This window comes from Thermobia domestica, chromosome 1 (assembly GCF_964235325.1).
Source record: "Thermobia domestica chromosome 1, izTheDome1.hap1.1, whole genome shotgun sequence".
Lineage (NCBI taxonomy): Eukaryota > Metazoa > Arthropoda > Insecta > Zygentoma > Lepismatidae > Thermobia > Thermobia domestica.
The window spans coordinates 55,443,007-55,461,664 of NC_137454.1; the positions used below are offsets into that span (position 1 = coordinate 55,443,007).

An 18,658-nucleotide genomic window follows, 5' to 3' on the forward strand; every position below is an offset into this window, starting at 1 on the left:
AAACAATAAACCATTTCTAGCAAACCCTCGTACGTCACAAGAAATCGATTGCTGAGAAACAATCGATAATAGTGCTTACTTGCATGTCGATTGTTGGCAACTTCAAGTGATATTTCGTATGCCAGTGAGTTTAATGTATCATAGCCCTATGTGCTGTGATGAGAGAAACTGTGTTGACGTGTTCTTAAAACATGAAGCATCTTTCAAAAGGTCTGATATATGAATATTGTGAATAGATAAAGTGACCTTTTTTTTTTCGTCTCCTGAAAAACTAACATATTGGACATACGAGCTTTCACATCTTACACGATTTAAGTATGTAGGAGTGTTATCCATTTCAGATAGCACGCATCAATTGCAGTTGACTATACTTTTTCCACCATACTTGTAACGAAACAAATTTTAGATTTGTCTCATTACAGAAATATAAACTCTGACATCTCTTTTAGTAGCTCTGGCCCGGAGAAATAAGAAAACTATTCAATTTAGTATCTTTTTAAAGATATTTAGAATATTTAATGTATAGTAAATATTATACGTTATAGGCCTACAACGATTAATGTAAAACAATGATTGAAATTAACGGCAAGTCTTTACTTTAGGCAAGGCAGTGGCAATAACCAATTCATCTGAACCTGTTCCTGCAGTTACAGTTACAGTTCCCAAGAACGAAAGACAGAAAAGAACGTGCCCTGTGGATCTCTAACCCGACTTCACTCGCTATCATTCGCTCGGCAATACTATGTGATTCAGGAACAGCAACGACATAGTGAGAAAATATCTATGTGAATAAGCAACAGCAAGGGATCAGTGACAACTGTGAATAATACTAACAGTGACAGGATATCACTGCCTTGCCCAAAGTAAAGAGTTACCAAATTAACAATAAATCATAATAACTCTCCCCCCGGCAAAAGCTTTGGACGAAATCTTCCTTTTGTAATCACTCTCCTCTCACCAAACTCTCACAATTGCTACTAGACGAAGAATCAACTATTTTCATATATTTAAAATATTTGAAATGTAATTGGCCCTAGGACCGTTCCTTGTGGCATTCACTTCGAAAGTTTCCAATTTTGGACAGTATATTTTATGTTACCTAAATAGCTACATTCCTCAAGCTTATATGTATAGCAGAATTTTGTGTTATATTGTATCAAATAATAAATGTTTATAATTATTTTTAAAAATCTTAAATCCTAACATATTTTAAAACTTACACTCTTGGTTATATAGAGCAACCCACATTATGCTTTATTTTTTGTTTAATTATGCATTATTTTTTTAAAAAAATATGCTTTATTTAGTACCTTATGTTAGAGATTATTTATGCTCAGAAATATCATAAGATGACATTGTGTTTAATGTAAAATTTTAAATAATTGTACCATACTATATATATATATATAAGATTTATTAATTATTAATTATCGTTAATTATCGTTAATTAAAACGATTTCATATGTATATACAATATGTTAAAATGTATTGATCCCGAAAGAATATAAATCGGAAATCTAATTAACGTTACGAAGAAGAAGAAATAATATAGATATAGATTGTCGTCGAATATGTAATATGTTATATACTGTACATAGTTACGGATTGTATGACACTATTTTAATGATTTGTTGATTTTATGGAGAATACAAATATGTTGTAAGTTAATTTAAGGCAATTAAAGGTATTGCAATTTGAGGTGGTTGTGAAGAATTTTAAAGTATAATTTTCAATGACTACGATAGGAAATGTGTGTGAGTAAAACAAGTTCATGGCCCCCTCGAATGATTCGATCGCAACAGGGGCGGATCCAGGGGGGTAATCGCCCTTCCCCAGAAGGTCAAATTTTCTTATATATATATAAACATCTCAGAATTTGGAGGTCTTAAAAGTAGCAGTATTAAAACCCACCGGCCCCCAGAAGTCCGTCCTGGATCCGCCCCTGCCTTACAATATGCTATAATCCTTCTTTTATCACTTAATCTTCCGTACTGAGTAATTTATTGAACCAGTGATATTTAATCTGCCAGAAATTTGTTGATGATGATATGCTTGGCACTTATTATACTGTAATCAGTTTATTAACAAAATAAGAGAAAATGAGCCTGATGAATTAGCATCTGCACATAGCTAGGTTAACGTATAATTAATATAGACATGGTGATGCTATGGAAGGAAATGTGAATGGGTAGTTCGAACGAAGTAAATGCCGAAACCTTTTATATGTAAATATAAGTGCGTTGAATTTTTCATGAATAATCACGCTTGTGGCGTGAATGATAAATGTTACCTGTGTTGCTAATGTGGAATCCTAGATGCTTTAATGGTGTATGATATTTCTCATATACGCTCTAGTCTACATTGTATGTATAGTTGTCCTCAGTTTTAGATGAGATTATTTGTTTCCTTGAAGTTATATATTTCCATTGAAATTATGTCAGTCACAATCGGTTGTATATATATATATATATATATATATATATATATATATATATATATATATATAGATAAAGAATCAAAATAAGGAAAGAATAGTATAAAGCCAGTGATCACCGTTAACATTCAGGAAACCACGTTAAGGAAATCTGGAAAGTCGATACCCTGAATATTTAAAATTTAAAGTCTACAGTATCATTGTTCGAAAACGTAACGTGTGAGGCTGTAGCATACTTTTTTTTCGTATTCCTCAGATTACAATTTCTTTTCGAATAGTGTTCTAACTAATTCATTTTCATGCTTCTAAAGACCACCAATATTGGTATTTTCTCTTCTATGCTTAATATTCTTCTCCATATCCATACATAAATTCACAAAGAAGAGAAAAAATAAAATGGGCAGACGTAATGTCCTACTGTCCAACACATTAGTAAGAATTAGTAGGCTATATTATAATCAAGAAATATGCCTTGATTATGTAATAATTCCAAAGTATCATATTGTATTTTTTTTCTTAGCTTGTGTAGTGCTGTATAATCATGTCCAAAAGATGTTTACAATTGAAGAAGAGAGGAAGTAAAATAAAACATAACAATTTTTAGTTTAGGACTTATTTTCGCATAACGTTTGACCAAGATAAAGTTAACAGTTGCAAAATGTTTGTGAGTCCAGACTCAGAAAAAAAGTCATCTTTTTTTTTGACAGGTAAATGGAGAAAACAGAATGTTGTATTAAAACGCAGGGTGATTCAAAGAAACGGGATATTTTGAAAGTTGTGTTGGCAACACTGGGAGTTTGATAACACTCAATAAGGTACGCCAGCGCCAGACTGTCAACGACACCCTGCCATTTAGTTATGATGAATGCTTGGAGTGGTGTGCAATGTGCTTTCGCGATCAAAGTGTTCTACAAGAACAATGACAGTGTGGAGGGGGCACGTAGAGAATTCCGCCATCACTTTAATTTAGGACGCCATGTTCACAAGATAATCCTATGGAGCTAATCCAGCGTATATTGCACAGCAACGAAGTAACTGTGTGGTCTCATCATACGGTGTGATTAGCCCTTATTGTCTTGAGGGCGAGAAAGTCAATTACTTTTGTTGTGGAAGTCATGCGATTACAGTTTCATCGCATCGTTACGTCGCCATGCTTGAAACCTTTATTGTGCAACTACTAGAGAGATTTTCACACATTATTGACAAAGTCTGGTTTCAACAAAATGGATCAACATCCCACATAGCAAGAATATTGGCTGCTGTACGCCGATTGTTTGGGAAACGTGTAAGGGAAATTTAGGGAAAAAAATGATGACAATTCAATGGCCTCCCAGATCCCCTGATTTATCAGCTTGTGATTTCTTTTTGTGATTCTAAAATGGCACTATGTTTATTATTAAATGAGAAAAAAATATGAAATTGTTTTTCAAAATTTCCTGTGTTTTTGAATTACCGTGTATTTTAGCTTTTATTTATTTAGAAATATCTAAAAAAAAAATCCTAGTTCCGATTCTAACAGACTTACATAGCCATCTATAAAATTTGCTTTAAAATGAAAACAATTTTAAATTAAATCTGACATGTTTTTAAACTAAAGTTTTTTTCTTTATAAAGTAGTTTTTCGTTCTTAACTTCCAAATACGAGGAATACAAGCAGCAATTTGTAAGGTTTCTTGGTAACTTTAGATAGCAGAACCAACAAAAGTAAAGACATTTTTTTAAGCATATTCTTTTTCAAAACATAGAAAAATAAATCTTCGAAAAATTGGTAATCTGAGATTATTTTACTGGTATGTTTGACATTTTACTCTGTTTTTTTAACTCTTTTATTTCTTTTTTTTCTAAACTAATAGAGTAAACGATGAAAAATATTATTTAAAAAACATCGTTACGAAGAAGCAACTTGAAAAATAATACCACTTCAACAAGGTTATATTTTTTATTCCTTTTTTTTCTGTAGCCTACTAGGTAAAAGGGAGACGAAGTGTTATCTTACAAAGAGAAACTGTATTGTTATTCGCTTTTCTCAGTAAGAGAGAGAGAAAAAAGAAAGAAAAAAGCACGAGCAAAAAGCATAATCTACTGATATGGGAGAGATTACTTTTTGAAAATAGAAAAAAAAAACTGAAACTTAATAACACTTATAGAAAACTGAAAAATTTTTCCAGTTAAATTTTGATAACAACCTGATTATAAATGGAAATTCGATAGCATTTTCTAAAATACCATTCTTTTTTTAAAACAAAAAATCTTCTTCTTTTCCTATTAACTCGGAAACATGGAATATAAACTTAGTGCTTAGCTTAACGGCACGTGTCACTATGACACGTGTCATAACGGTAAAGGAACTTCAAATTCCCATATTTTATTGTGAAATTTATCATTGATTTATTTGTAAAAAAAAAAAAAAAAGTGATTTGGTGATATTTACAAAAGTAATGTATGGGACACACTGTTAGGTAGGGTTGCCAACCATCCGGTATTTTACCAGACAGTTTAGTTTTTGATCTCCTTGTCCGGTGTCCGGTATGACCTCAAAACCGGACGCTGAATGTCCGGTATTTTTTCTCTTACTAGTCCTATTTTCTGTTCTATTCAACGGGGCCGCGGTGGCTCAGTGGTAGAGCGTTCACCTCTGGTGCTTGGGGTCCCGGGTTCGATCCCAGCCCCCGCCAAGTGAACTTTGTGGTGGACAAACACCGTGTGCGTGGGTTTCCTCGGGGTTCTCCCGTTTCCTCCCACTTTCTTCATTCCACCATTTCATTCATTACTCATCATCACCGTCTCCTTTAGCCTAACCGGCATAACCGTGGGACGTAAAACTCAAAGATTTCATTTCATTTCATTTCTGTTCTATTCAAATAACTTTTTTTTTTTAATTCCGTGGAAAGTAGATTTAGTTGAATCTGGATTCCACCATAAAATGAACCGCATTTGACAACCGGGTGATCACGATCATAGTGCACTGTAACGAACTTGTTGTTTCATCGGAGTGATGTTGTCGTTTGCAAGGTGGCAGTGATGCCAATTTGTCCTATTTTTGGCTGAATCTAGCACATTTGGAGAGGCATTTAGTCATACAAATATACGAAATGCTTATAGCCTTAAATACAGCTTATTTTATGGAACTCTTGGCATTTTTGGCTTCTTTTAGAGTTGAAAGCAGGAAAATTTACTGAACTTATCAAAACTTTGCTAAAGGTCAACAAAAGTACATTTTCAAGAATGCAGCTAGCAGTGTTTCATCCTTAGTTACATCTTCCAATTAAATAATGCATCCAGACAGGCCCGTAGTCAGCCCAAAAATTTAGGGGAGGACCAGGTAGAAGTTAGGGGGGGCCCGACCCAATCATACTTCATCAACATATTATAGTTCATTTGCAAGCCTACCCGTGAAATTTTATGGGGGCCAGCCAAAATTTAGGGGGGACCCGGCTCCCCTTGCCCCCTCGTGGATACCGGCCTGCATCCAGATCTAGTAAAAGTATGGTATGTAGGCATTATGAACATTGACCATTCCCAGCGAAGCAGGTAAGACTTATTCTTCAAGTATATTTTGTGCATGCCATAATTATGTTGCCAATTATAGTTGCTTATTCTGTTTGAAATACGATGTACAGGGTTGCCCAAAAGTAGGTATATAGTACCATACTGCATTTTATATAATTTCTTATTGTTATCCATCAGGTAGACTTAGGTTCTTTATTATTTGTTTTTAATGGTTTTTATTTACATCTTAAGCTTGGAAGAGCGGAAGCAAATAAACCCATAAACTAGAATTTTATATTTGATCAATGCAGTGGTGTAGACTACAAAAATTGCGTGCGCCGACTCAATCAAAATTGGAAGAAGTAAATTTAATAAATGTTTCAAAGGTAAATAAAGTTATTAAATTTCAAACTTCGAATCGCTCAATTTTATGTGAAGTAACCACTTTCAGGTTGGTCACGTTTTTGACAAGTGATGATGTCATAATCTTATGAGGCCTCCTCCCGGCGAAATTAAAATACCGCTAATTTTACAGTAATTATGTGATATCTTCAAATAGATAAAAGATAATAGAAAAGTGGAACAAGAGTTTGAAAAACAATATTATTTTACATGACATACTATTATCACAACTCACTTATCTGCTTTCGATTTAGAGCCATTTTGAAAATCGGCATTTATTTTCGCGTTTCTAAACGGCTGAAAACGGAAAGCCACTAGGTGACTTGTGATAACGGTATATCACGCAAAATAATATTGTCTAGGGCGCTCTTGTTCCACATTTCAATTATCTTTTATCTATCTGAAGATATCACATAATTACTGTAAAGTTAGCGGTATTTTAATTTCGCTGGGATGAGGCCTCTTAAGAGTATACTTACTTCAGGATTGTGTCCGGTATTTCCATGTTTAAAAGCTGGCAACCCTACAGTTAGAAAACAAACAAAAATTTAGACATAGGTTATACAGTAGTAAAATAAAATAACCTCTCGTAACAGTTAAAAAATATCAATTATTTGCTACGAAGGACATATTTATTTTATGCCATAAAAATAGTTCTTTGTCGATTTTCTTGAGTTGAGTTGAGTTAACGTCCCTTTCAGCACCATGGCTATATAAGACTGATTTTACCGAAAATTATCCATTTTATTTTAATTTAATTTTTGTTAGAATCGCATTGGCTCAGTGGCAGAGAGCTTACCTCTATTGCGTGGTGGTCTCTGGTTCGATACCTATCCAAGTAAGTTTGTGGTAGACAATATCGTGTCCGTGGGTTTTCTAGAGGTACTCCCGTTTCCTCCCACAACCTCATTCCACCGATTATTCCATCATCATTCATTTGCCTTAAGCATCCGTCTCCCTTTCACATTCCGCTACGATTTTGACAAAACAACTTAAGTCTCTAAACTTCCATAGTTTAAAAATTGCATAACGAAGAGTTAATTAATTACAGAAAAAATTAAGATATATATATATATATATATATATATATAAAATTAAGGCATTGGGATCATCTTGGAAACATGTAAAATTGTTTGAATTTTCTGTTTCGACAAGCATTAACAACAATTGAGGATTATTTCCTTACACCTTTCCTCAAAAAGAAATCGTACCTCGGAATTTTGGCAACTTTGTACGAAGTTTTAGCAACTGATTTACGTCAATGTTCCTTGCATTTGTAGTTGTTGCAGATCAAAACCATCGACTAACCTCAAACGTTGTATGCTACACTTTATAGAGAAAGATAAGCAATTATAGAGCAACTAAATTATTGTCATGAACCATCAAGCAACCAAAAAAATTATTCAACATGGAATTTTGGATACCTTTCTATTGTTCTATTATAGCTAGTCTTTATCTCATTTTCAAAGTTATTAGGCGTTCACGGCTGTTGAGCGGTAGAGTGTTCACCTCTGATGCATAACGTCCCTGTTTCAATTCCAGCTCGTCTTAGGTGGACTTAGTGGTGGACAAACACCATGTGCGCGGGGTTTCTCCATGCTCTCCCATTGCCTCACACTTCTTCAATCCAACATTTCATTTAATATCAGCACCGTCTCCTTTAACCTACTGGGCAAAACTGTGACATGTAATTTAAGTAAAAATTTTAAATTCTTTTTTTTTTCAGAATTATTGTCCCCCACTTTGAAACCAAATAGATAGGAAAACAATATTAAGAAAATAAATGATGTATCTGATAATTTTTCCCCGTCGTAGTTTCTAATATTATGGTTCTGTAGAGCTAGTAATCTCCGACTCTCTGAAGCAATGCTGCCCAAAAGGCAGCACGCGAGTACGTTTCATCCAGCCCGCAAATAAAAATGAAAAAGTATACGATTTGTTCATTTTCTAACTCCATATGCATAATGGGAACAGTGTAATTGGCCATCATAATTTGCCTGAATCCAGATATGCACCCAAAATTTTTTGTTGGTATGGATTCAACATTGGGAAAGGTGGGCAATACCGACAGTAACCATGAGACGCAATTCTGAAACATTTACGTTTAATACCGACAGTAGGGACACCATGCGGCGTGATTCTGGAACATTTACGTTTAGTACCGACAGTATCAATACTATGCGGAGCACTTCTAAAACATTTACGTTTAGTACCGACAGTAACGATATCATGTGGAGTTATTCTGGAACATTTACATTTAGTACCGACAGTAGCGATACCCTGCGACACAATTCTGAAACATTTACTTTTAGTACTGACAGTAGCGACACCATGTGACATAATTCTGGAACATTTACGTTTAATACCGGAGGAAGCGATACTATGCGGGTGTTCTGGAACATTTACATTTAGTGCCGACTGTAGCGACATCATGCGGTGCAATTCTGAAATATTTCCGTTTAGTACTGACAGTAGCGATGACATGCGTTGCAATGTTGGAGCTTCTACGTTGAATACTGGACAACAGCGACACCATGCAGAATTGCTGTGAAGCGTTTGGTTCCTCCGAAATCGAAGGGGACATTATTGTTCTATCGATCAGTATATTTACCTCACTACACCCCCCGCCGATTTTGCTTAATAACATCAGACCTTGGCTTTCCCTTCCACTCCAGTTACAAGGTCTTTGATCTACTTTCCAGGTGTTTAAGACAAAACCACCGGTGCTTATAAATCATAAACAACTGGAGATATAAGAATGAAAGAAAAAGTGAGATGTAAAATTGTCAGAGAATAGAGCCTACATCGAATGGAGTGAGTCCTTGCCTCATAGAACTCCGTGATTATCCAAAAAAATAAATAAATAAATAAATGGAAAAGTATAAAGTCTGATAAATCATTGAAAAGATCATAGGGTAAACTAACCACTTTCGTCGGAACATCTGTGGCATTTTTCTTTTAAAATTTTCGGATAATTCCTATGGGCTCTGTGTGGCAAGTAGAATGTTCAATTCGATGTTCTCTGACATTTCCATATTTCATTGTTTTGTTTCGTCATTTTGTCTCCAGCCATTTGTGATTAATAAGCACTGAACACTTAGTATGTCCGCCAGTACCTGTGGCAAAAATGATGCTAAATTAAAATAAATTACCTACCTTTGTTTTCGTAAAATCCTCACAAGATGTCACTTACTACAAAGTTCTCTGGTTTCTTCATCGCGGTTTCTCACGCATATTGACATCAATCACAGACCCTGACAAGAAAACACATAAAATTGCATTAACTAGTGTTTCATCTTTATCACTTACTTTTTAAGTTGTTTTATTTTAATTATTAAACACTACACAACATTCATAAAATGTTTCGTGTAGTAAATTGTACTTGAGTCATTACAAAATTTCTTACTTCAAGTGTTTAAACTGGTTCTTAGAAGTCCCAGAGGAGAAAAATAAAATCTTTGTATCAACTAACAGCATACAGTATATCATTGTGTTCTATTACTCTACTTCATTTTATCATAAAAACATATCATGCTGAGGTCACCTTCCTCCGTACCTGGTACCCGTCTCCCAATGATACTACCAATATACGAATGTTCATGGCCAGTGGCGGATCTAGAAGGTAAAAACTGGGGGGGCAGCCAGTACCCAGACTGTAATAGGTATATATAAGCTTTCAATATATATATATATATATATATATATATATATATATATATATATATATATATATATATATATATATATATATATAATAGCTTGAATTATTTTGTCACTGAAAAACTGGGGCTTAGTCCCCCCGGCCCTGGCCTAGATCCGCCACTGTTCATGACCCCAGAGAATACGTCACCTTCTACGGCCCGCCCATCTTCGGATGGGAATGAAATTGCACATTTAAAAAAATCTCAATATTCATCAGTATCCTTTGAGGCTACGGTAGTTTCACAAGCTATTTTCTATTTATATATTATCTGTTGATTCTTTCTTTTTATACTGTGTTTCCTATGCGACCACCACGCTAGTATTATAATGTCTGCACATGTTCGTACATATATTATAATTTAAAAATAAAGATGAAATAAACTTAAAATATTTTTAAAAATGTAATCTATACTTCACTAAGTCAAACAGGAATGTCGCTAAGTATTATATATATAAATGAGTCAATTTTAGACCTTCAAAAATTTCTGCCGTCTTCAGTTTTCAAGATACAAGAACGGAATTTTGCACACGTATTATGTATATACATAACAACGTATCTTTAAAAAGAAAAGAAATAAAGAAAATTAAATCCCTACGTGAATCCAGGCATGGGCCAGAGGGGCACAAAAATTACAATAAATAAATAAATAAATAAATAAATAATAATAATAATAATAATAATAATCGAAAAATCTCTTGATTTTTTCAATTTTCTTGTTTCTGGTGTATAATACGGATAACAGAGTGGTACCCTTGGAAAGTATGATCTGTTCTGAAGAAAACGAGGTATGAAGAATGATCCTACGATAAATAGTAAGGAAACAGTAGCTGTTTGAGTGAAAGTCTAAAATTTACCTCAAAAAGTGGAAATCCTAAAAAGGTGAATGCATATAAATGACATGTTTTGAGAATGGGTGTATTTAGAGGTTGTCTGCTGTGGGGTTTGGAATGCATCTTAGTCGAGTAGGGTGTTCGGGAGTTTTCCTGAGGGAAATCGTTTAAAAATTGTTAATATGAAAAGTCGATTTTTGAGCATTTTCGTATATACCTAGATAATTAGCTGTAATTACAACGTAAGGGGATATTTTAATTTTTTTTCTCAGAGTTGGGGGCGGGGGCAAAGTCTCTCTCAGCTCCCTCCACATAACTGCGGAGAAGCTCTTCCATGGTTTTGAGTCATTATGTAAATAGAAATGCAATCTTTTAGGCAACATACCCTCACTGTATTTCAATATTTATATAGCTGAGTCAAAATCGTAATAAAACATACCGCCTCTGCTTTTTCTCCGCTTCAAACACTGGTCTTCAGTGTGAGATTTGGCCTTGCATTATGGCCTGTGAACTTTTCAACTAAACTGAATTCAACCTCGGAGCCTAGATTACGAGGGAGTGCTGGGAAGTATTTACTTTTCCAATTGTAGGATTTCAATAAATTTTCTTTTATTTGAGAGTTACATATGTCTCTATATTCATGACTCTAAATCAGAACACTGGGATTAATGAACCTATTTTTGTTGCAGATGAGGTGTGAAAATGGTGGGTCAATGAGAGAAGTTCAATGTTGAGACTAGAGCAGTCATGGGGAGGAGCTCAGTGGTAGAGCGCTCACCTCTGGTATATGGGGTCCCTGATTCAATCCCAGCTCGCGCCAAGAGAACTGTGTGGTGGACAAACTCAGTGTGTGTGGCTTTTCTCTAGGTTCTTCCGTTTCCTTCCACTTTCTTCATTCCACCATTTCATTCACTTCTCATCCTTTCCTCCTCCTTTAGCTTAGCCGGCATAACCGTGGGATATAAAATTTAAAATTTCATTAATTTCATTTTTTGGAGCAGTCAAGTTCCTCTTCCTTCAGGAAAAGTCTGCAAAGACCATCCCATGATGAAATGCTACAAACAATGGGGGACCAAGCCCCGTACGAGGACACTATTAAGAACTGAGTTGTCAAATTTAGGACAGGACGTTTTGGCACTAAAGATGAACCCCGCCCAGGGAGACCTTCCATAGCGATTGTGTGCTTACACCCTATACTATTCGCTAAGTTCACACCTATTTAAAAAAAATAGTGACTAACTTAAATACAATGAAGGATATCAAAAATCAGGGACGGACCAAAGGCCAGGCAGCCTGGGCGACTACTCAGGGCGCCACAGTCACGGGGCGCCACAGTCTCGGGGCGCCAAAACGCGCCTTAAAAAGTAAATTTTATAACGTGTTTTCTACTGACATTTGTGGTTTATATTTTGTAAAGTACCGTCAATTATATCATCTTTTTCCATTCCATCATGGAAGAAGAGAGTTTCATAGTACTAGGGGGGGGTGACTGTATCGACAAATGGAGACATGACATGCGGAATAAAGAGTGGAGGGGGAGTTGGTATTGTTCATAGCGGGCCATGTTACTCTTTTAAAGTGATAGTGGAGGGGGAACCGTATATACAATACTTACTTTTGATTTCTTAGAAACGACACCGCCGCGCCAAACTGTCAGCCTTTGTTGAAAGTAGTGTGTAGGAGACAGGGGCGGATCCAGGACAGACTTTTGGCGGGTGGTTGGTTGTAAAACTGCTACTTAGAGCTACTTTTAACAGCTCCAAACTCTGGGATGAGTTTTATTTATATATAAAATAAGAAAGTTTCCTCTTCTGGGGGGGGGGGTGATTGCACCGATCGCCCCCACCTGGATCCGTCACTGCTAGGAGATAGCAGTAATCATGTCACCATTAGTAGTATTCAATAAGTGCTGTTCGATATTGTTTTCGTTTATACATATCGGTATATAAATAATAATAATAATAATAATAATAATAATAATAATAATAATAATAATAATAATAATAATAATAATAATAATAAACACAATGTAATTGATACCATGTATATATTTTTAAGTACTAAATATTCCTATATTATGTATTTGAGTATTAATTTTTCTTTTCGAAAAATGAGTTTAGAATATTAAAATCACTGTAATAAAATGTAAAATATAGGCTAGGTCCACGTCCAGGCTAGGCCAGGTCCACCCCTGTCAAAAATGTAGAACGTAAGCCAAATAGTATCTACAAAATGTTATTAAATAAAGTAACAACCGTTTTGTATAACATTAGTTATAGAAATGTTGGTGTTCTGTTCGGCGCCTATATTTATACACCACACAAAAGGTCTTGGAAACAATAGTTCATATAATAGCGTTTGGCAGATAATCTCTGGTTCACTTTCTATGTTTTATACACTTATTTTTTTTTTAAGTAAAGGTGTCTTTAGCGAACAGCCTTAGCAAATTTTAAGAATATTTAATATTTCCCCTAGATGTTTATGCAACCCGCAACTCTTACATGTTTTGAAGTTTTCATATTAATGTTACTCATAGACTGATATGTTTTTGCTATAGATAATAACGATTGATAATAATCCATTACTCTAACCAATAAAAAAAAAAGATAAACTCTTAAGACATATCTATTGGTAGTTAAAACACATTGAGATGGGGTTTTGTGTTTATAGGTTCCCCATACAAGCAAAGCAGAAGAAAAATGAAGGTAGATTGAGAACAGGAAAGCCAACCATCGATCAGTATTTGAGATAAATGACGGTCGGTTAGCGCTTTTGACGGAAATTTTATGCATTGAATCTTCTTCCTCTACGTCCCACAACGATTAACTTGAAAAATAGTTTTCGCGGTTTTCGCAAAATAACTATGTCAAAAGAGGTTACAAACCAATCAATAGTACTCTCGTTTGCTTTTCCTTTTGGCAGGTAAGCAGTGAGTTTCCCCAAATCTTATCTTTAAGATAAAAAGCCATTTTCATCTTTTGCCTGTTAGAAATGCACAATCTTCCGTTAAGTGGCAATATATCCATCTTATAAGAAGAGTCTCTAAAATTAATTTAATATAAGCTATATTTCTGGAAAAGAAAAAAAAAGAGCTGGTATGAGCCTTATGGCATTATATTATTATTATTATTATTATTATTATTATTATTATTATTATTATTATTATTATTATTATTATTATTATTATATTTGATTTTAGGTTTGGGTCTGGAAATACACGAATTTTCCACGATTCTCGATTTGCAGCTTCCTCTTTGAACTCTCAATATTTTCTTCCTTTTTTTTTTAAAATCATCGATCAGTTTTACTCTTCTCCGTACTTCTTGCTTTTCTTCTATGGCGGTATGAAGAAGACAATTTCTTTACAATATGTGTCCAATCTAATTGGCCTTCTTGCAAAGGGTGCTGGTTAAAAGCGTCTTTTAGAACATCTTCGTCTCTCTCTCTCTCTCTCTCTCTCTCTCTGTCCAGTTAATCTTCTCCATCTTCTTCCAACACCGGTCTGTCCAAGTCTCTGAACCATAAAGTCCAATATTCCATATATAGCATTTGACCAATTATCCCTATATAGCATCTGAATTAACTATTATTAAATTTTCGCACGAGTAAAAGTGGATCTGAAAAGGTTGGGGAACGCACGACGCCACGTCGTCCCCAGTGCCAATCTTTCCCACTGTAATTTTCTAGGAAGTGGAGGGACGCCTTATTTTGGAAGAAGGGTAAGGGCGTCCACCTTCCTTCCCCCTCAATTTTACTGGTACCTCTCTAAATGTAAAATTCTACCAAGATTATTTCCTAAAATAAAAGTACATATTGAGAAAAGAGAGGGAAATCACATTGATTTAAAAAAAAAAATAGAAAGAAAACTTACCTAAGGCGTTTAATCCTAATGAACTATTCTTGTAGATAAAAATTAGAATATTAGATAAATGTCCTTATCTTATCTATATTTTGAAGCGGTAAAATTATCCTTTTTTTTTTTTTTTTAACCGACGTGACTTCCATTAAAACCCGACACTGTTGGCGAATCAAGTTCTGAATATATTCATCTATGTTTTCCTATTTATGAAAATGTAATCCTCGACACGTCCGTAATGCAATGCACCTGCTTCAGATACTTCTGAAGTTAACACGTGACGACAGGAACAATATTTCAATTTTGCGCGCGGAGAAACTAAGAAAGAAAATATGAGCGAGTTAGTTCTGATAGAACAAGGGTAATGCAAAGATATATATATACATATATATATATATATATATATATATATATATATTATTTTTAAGAACGTCTGGAAAAGCACAACTAAGACAGTTTTTTGCGTACGAGCATAATGATAGTAATTTGTTTCAAATTCGATCACTATCAGGTCACCGTATTAAACTTTTTTGTTCTCATTCCTTAAATTAAATAATGACTTAGGTCATATTGTAGAGTACGTAATGACATATTTATTTATAGAATATGAACGAAGTCGCCTGGGTTGTTTTCCAGAAAATCTTCCGGAGCAGAGGTGTAATGGGTCAACAGAACGTGACCCGCTACGACCCATCACCCACTGTTACTCACTCTGACCCACCGACCGACTATGCTCAGTGCATTGTAGACAGCATCTTCCGAGCATTGGTGTCTATGTTTTACTTTCAAGGCTTCTATTTTTCGTGCTTTTTCATTTGTTTCCATTTACTTACCTGAGATGAGTATATCTAAGAGCAAAAAAAACTTCAGACACTTTTGGATATTGATATTTATAGTTGTAACAATAACAACAGGACTTATTACCTGGTTTTCGAGGCACAGTCGAATTTTACAATTTTTTTTTTTTTTTTCCTTTATGTTGACCTGCTTTACCTTGATTTAAGACTTTCAAATTTCATCATATTTTCCGCAGAAAATTATCTGTAATTCAGGAAGGAAATAATTATACTATATAACAATTAAATTGAAATTCATCGTAATTTGGCTCATGACAAACACTTTACCATTGTATATCGTAAAGGTCAAATCCACCGGAATTGTAACAGAGCGGTGCTTGAACGATTGATCGTGGAAATTCAAACTCCCATTAAAAACAATTTCAAAGCTTGGTTTTATTACAAATATAAACTCTTTAGAAGTCAGTCAGTGGAGTCAGTGGAGAGGAGGACCTGGATCATGGGTCAGAGTGATGACGAGGGGTTTTGGTGTGTGGACGGTCAGAGTCGGTCATGGTGAATTGTGGGTCAAAATGGGTCACGGTGAATAGTGGCTCAGTGGGTCATGGGTCAAGTTTTGATTGAGCCAGTCATCTCTGGTCCGCAGAAAAAATTCATCCTTAAGCAGGCGGGCACTCAGAAATTTTTGTTGGGGGAAGTCCACGCGTTGGGGGCAGGCCCGGGCTAAATTTTCACTGGCTTCTCTAAAATTTTCACGGTAGACTTGCAAATGAACTATAATATGGTGATGAACTATAATATAGTTGAGTCGGGCCCCCCTAACTTCTACCGTCCCCCCCTACATTTTTGGGCTGGCTACGATCCTGTTTGGGGGAGACCAATATTACAAGCCAATACGTCTATTTAATATCGAACGGGTACTATTTTGCACACGAAAAGATGATAAGTATGATAATTTTAAAATACTCCCATCTATATTTTCAGAAAAAAAAAATGATAGAACTAGATTATTTTTGTAAGAGAAGGAGTACAGGTAAAGTATAAGATCAAACTTTTATGCTATATCAAGCATTTCCAATTTAAACAAGTACAGTTTTATTGAGACAGTGCACAAATGCACGTTTGAGTTAGAAAGTATTTTGGTGAGATCAAGATCCGGTTGATCCTCATGAATGCGGCCCTGTCCCTAAGAGTAAAACTACACGTCGTAGATTTTACACGAGAAATTACTTGTTCCCGTATTGTATGGGTTGTTAATGAAATATTTATGTGTAAAATATAAAAATGATCGAAAATGACCAATATTAGTGTCGATTACATAATTTTCGGAGTCGCTTGAATGAACAGTGATACTTCCGATGCCGTTTAAATCCAAATTCAGCCCCGCAACTTGGGGGAAGGGTTTTTCTTTAGAAACCGGTTTCCGGTTTTTATAAAAACCGGTTTTGCCCATCCTTAAGCACACAAGCGCTTTACAACGTTAGTTAGGGAAAATGGCAATATGCAACCTACCAGACATTATCAAGTTGCGAGCTTTGTTGCGTCAGATTCCTGCTGCTGTATTGCAATCTAAAACTGACCCCCCCCCTTAAATTTGTATTACCCGCCCTTGTACAAAAATCTGAATTCAACACTGCCTTGGCCTTTCTCTAGAAGGCTATAAGGAAGGCAAATGTCCCACGAAGCTTATTCAATGGCGCCGCCCTTGGCACGTGCTCTTCCTTCGTATTGCTTTGGAACATGAATCACCACATGAACGCCCTCTGGACATTTCATTCGTGTGAATATTTTAAAACTATCTTTTTATGATAAGAAGAAAAAAATCACCAACAGGAATAAGTACATGCAGAAGACAACAACAACAACAGAAAAGATCATCTGAATCCTTAACCCGATGACATCATCCTTGAGAAAATAGAACGTTTTAAATTTTTGAACGCACACTATACATATTCAGAGTTTCATGTGACCTCTAAGATTCCCTTTGATAAACCAACAAACAAGATCAAGCTATAATAACGAAAGATCTTTTATGAAAAGAACGTGGTTATCTTGTTAAAGTTTTACTTGTGAACAGAAAGACAGTTGACGATTCTTCTCTTCTTTGACGCTTTTGTCAACAGTAGCGCCCCCACGATACGCATTCACACAGAGGCACAGATTAAACCAAACAGATGATTATTGTGTAGATCTTTTGTACATAATCAAGGATTATGAGAAAGAAGAAAAAGGAAGACGGACCAAAATAGTGAATGGTTCTTTATTTTTCTTTCTGCATCAAAGAATTTTCGGGATGTTTTTTGACTGCCCACCTGGCTACCCTTGCTATGAAAAAAGGAAAGAAACGCCCCCTTTCTTTCACTGAGTTGTGTTGTGTTTTCCGCCTTTTTGAATTTTCTTCTCAGAATCCATAATAGTACAGAGCGGGGGTTTGAGGGGGAGGAATTTAGAGCTAGAAAGCAAAAAGCAAGAAGATCTAATCTTATTTTCTGTTCGAGTTGGTTCATCTTCTGTATATTTTTTCCTTCGTTTTTGCGTTCTTATCTTCTTCTTTCTCTGGACTAAGCTTTTTGCGAGGCCAGGCTTCCTCCATTCTTAAAATATTCTTCGTTCGTCCTTCTTGAAGATGGTACAACAGCTATTTTTGATAGAAAGCTAAACATTCCTTCACAACAATTTTCCCTTCATATTATTTATTTTTCAGTTTCTGAACAGTGTTGCAAAATCGTAGTATCAAGCAACAACTAAAATATAAATAAAATTAAACTTTATAAAGGTAGAAACAAATGGAACAAACAAGAGATATCCAAATTTGTTATCAATTGGCATCGATTTCAAAGATTGAGTGTGAGCCCGTGTGAGCAAGAGCCTTAGAAGTTGGTAACGAGCCAGCCCTCGGTTCGAGCTACTGCAAGCTCCATTGGAGATACCGAGCCCAAGTCCTTACTGAGCGGAAATTTGTGTTACTCACGAGACGAGACATAAGGTTATGTCTCGTCTCGTCTCGATTCTCGAAGAATTATTATTTGTCTCGTCTCTATTCTCGAAGAATTCTTTCTGATCTCATCTTAATTCTCGAAAAATTCTTTCTCGTTTCGTCTCGATTCTCAAAGAATTATTTCTCGTCACGTCTCGTTTCTCAAATAT

General features: G+C 35.2%; 1 protein-coding gene across 1 annotated transcript in view; it reads right to left on the reverse strand.

The window, feature by feature from the left end:
* The window catches only part of LOC145684880 (uncharacterized), a 605,514-nt gene that overhangs the window by 495,668 nt on the left and 91,188 nt on the right, over positions 1 to 18,658 (reverse strand). The window contains exon 2 of the mRNA XM_081757236.1: positions 9,482 to 9,579. The gene's annotated coding sequence lies outside the window, so the exon portion shown is untranslated. The remainder of the gene's footprint in view (positions 1 to 9,481; positions 9,580 to 18,658) is intronic.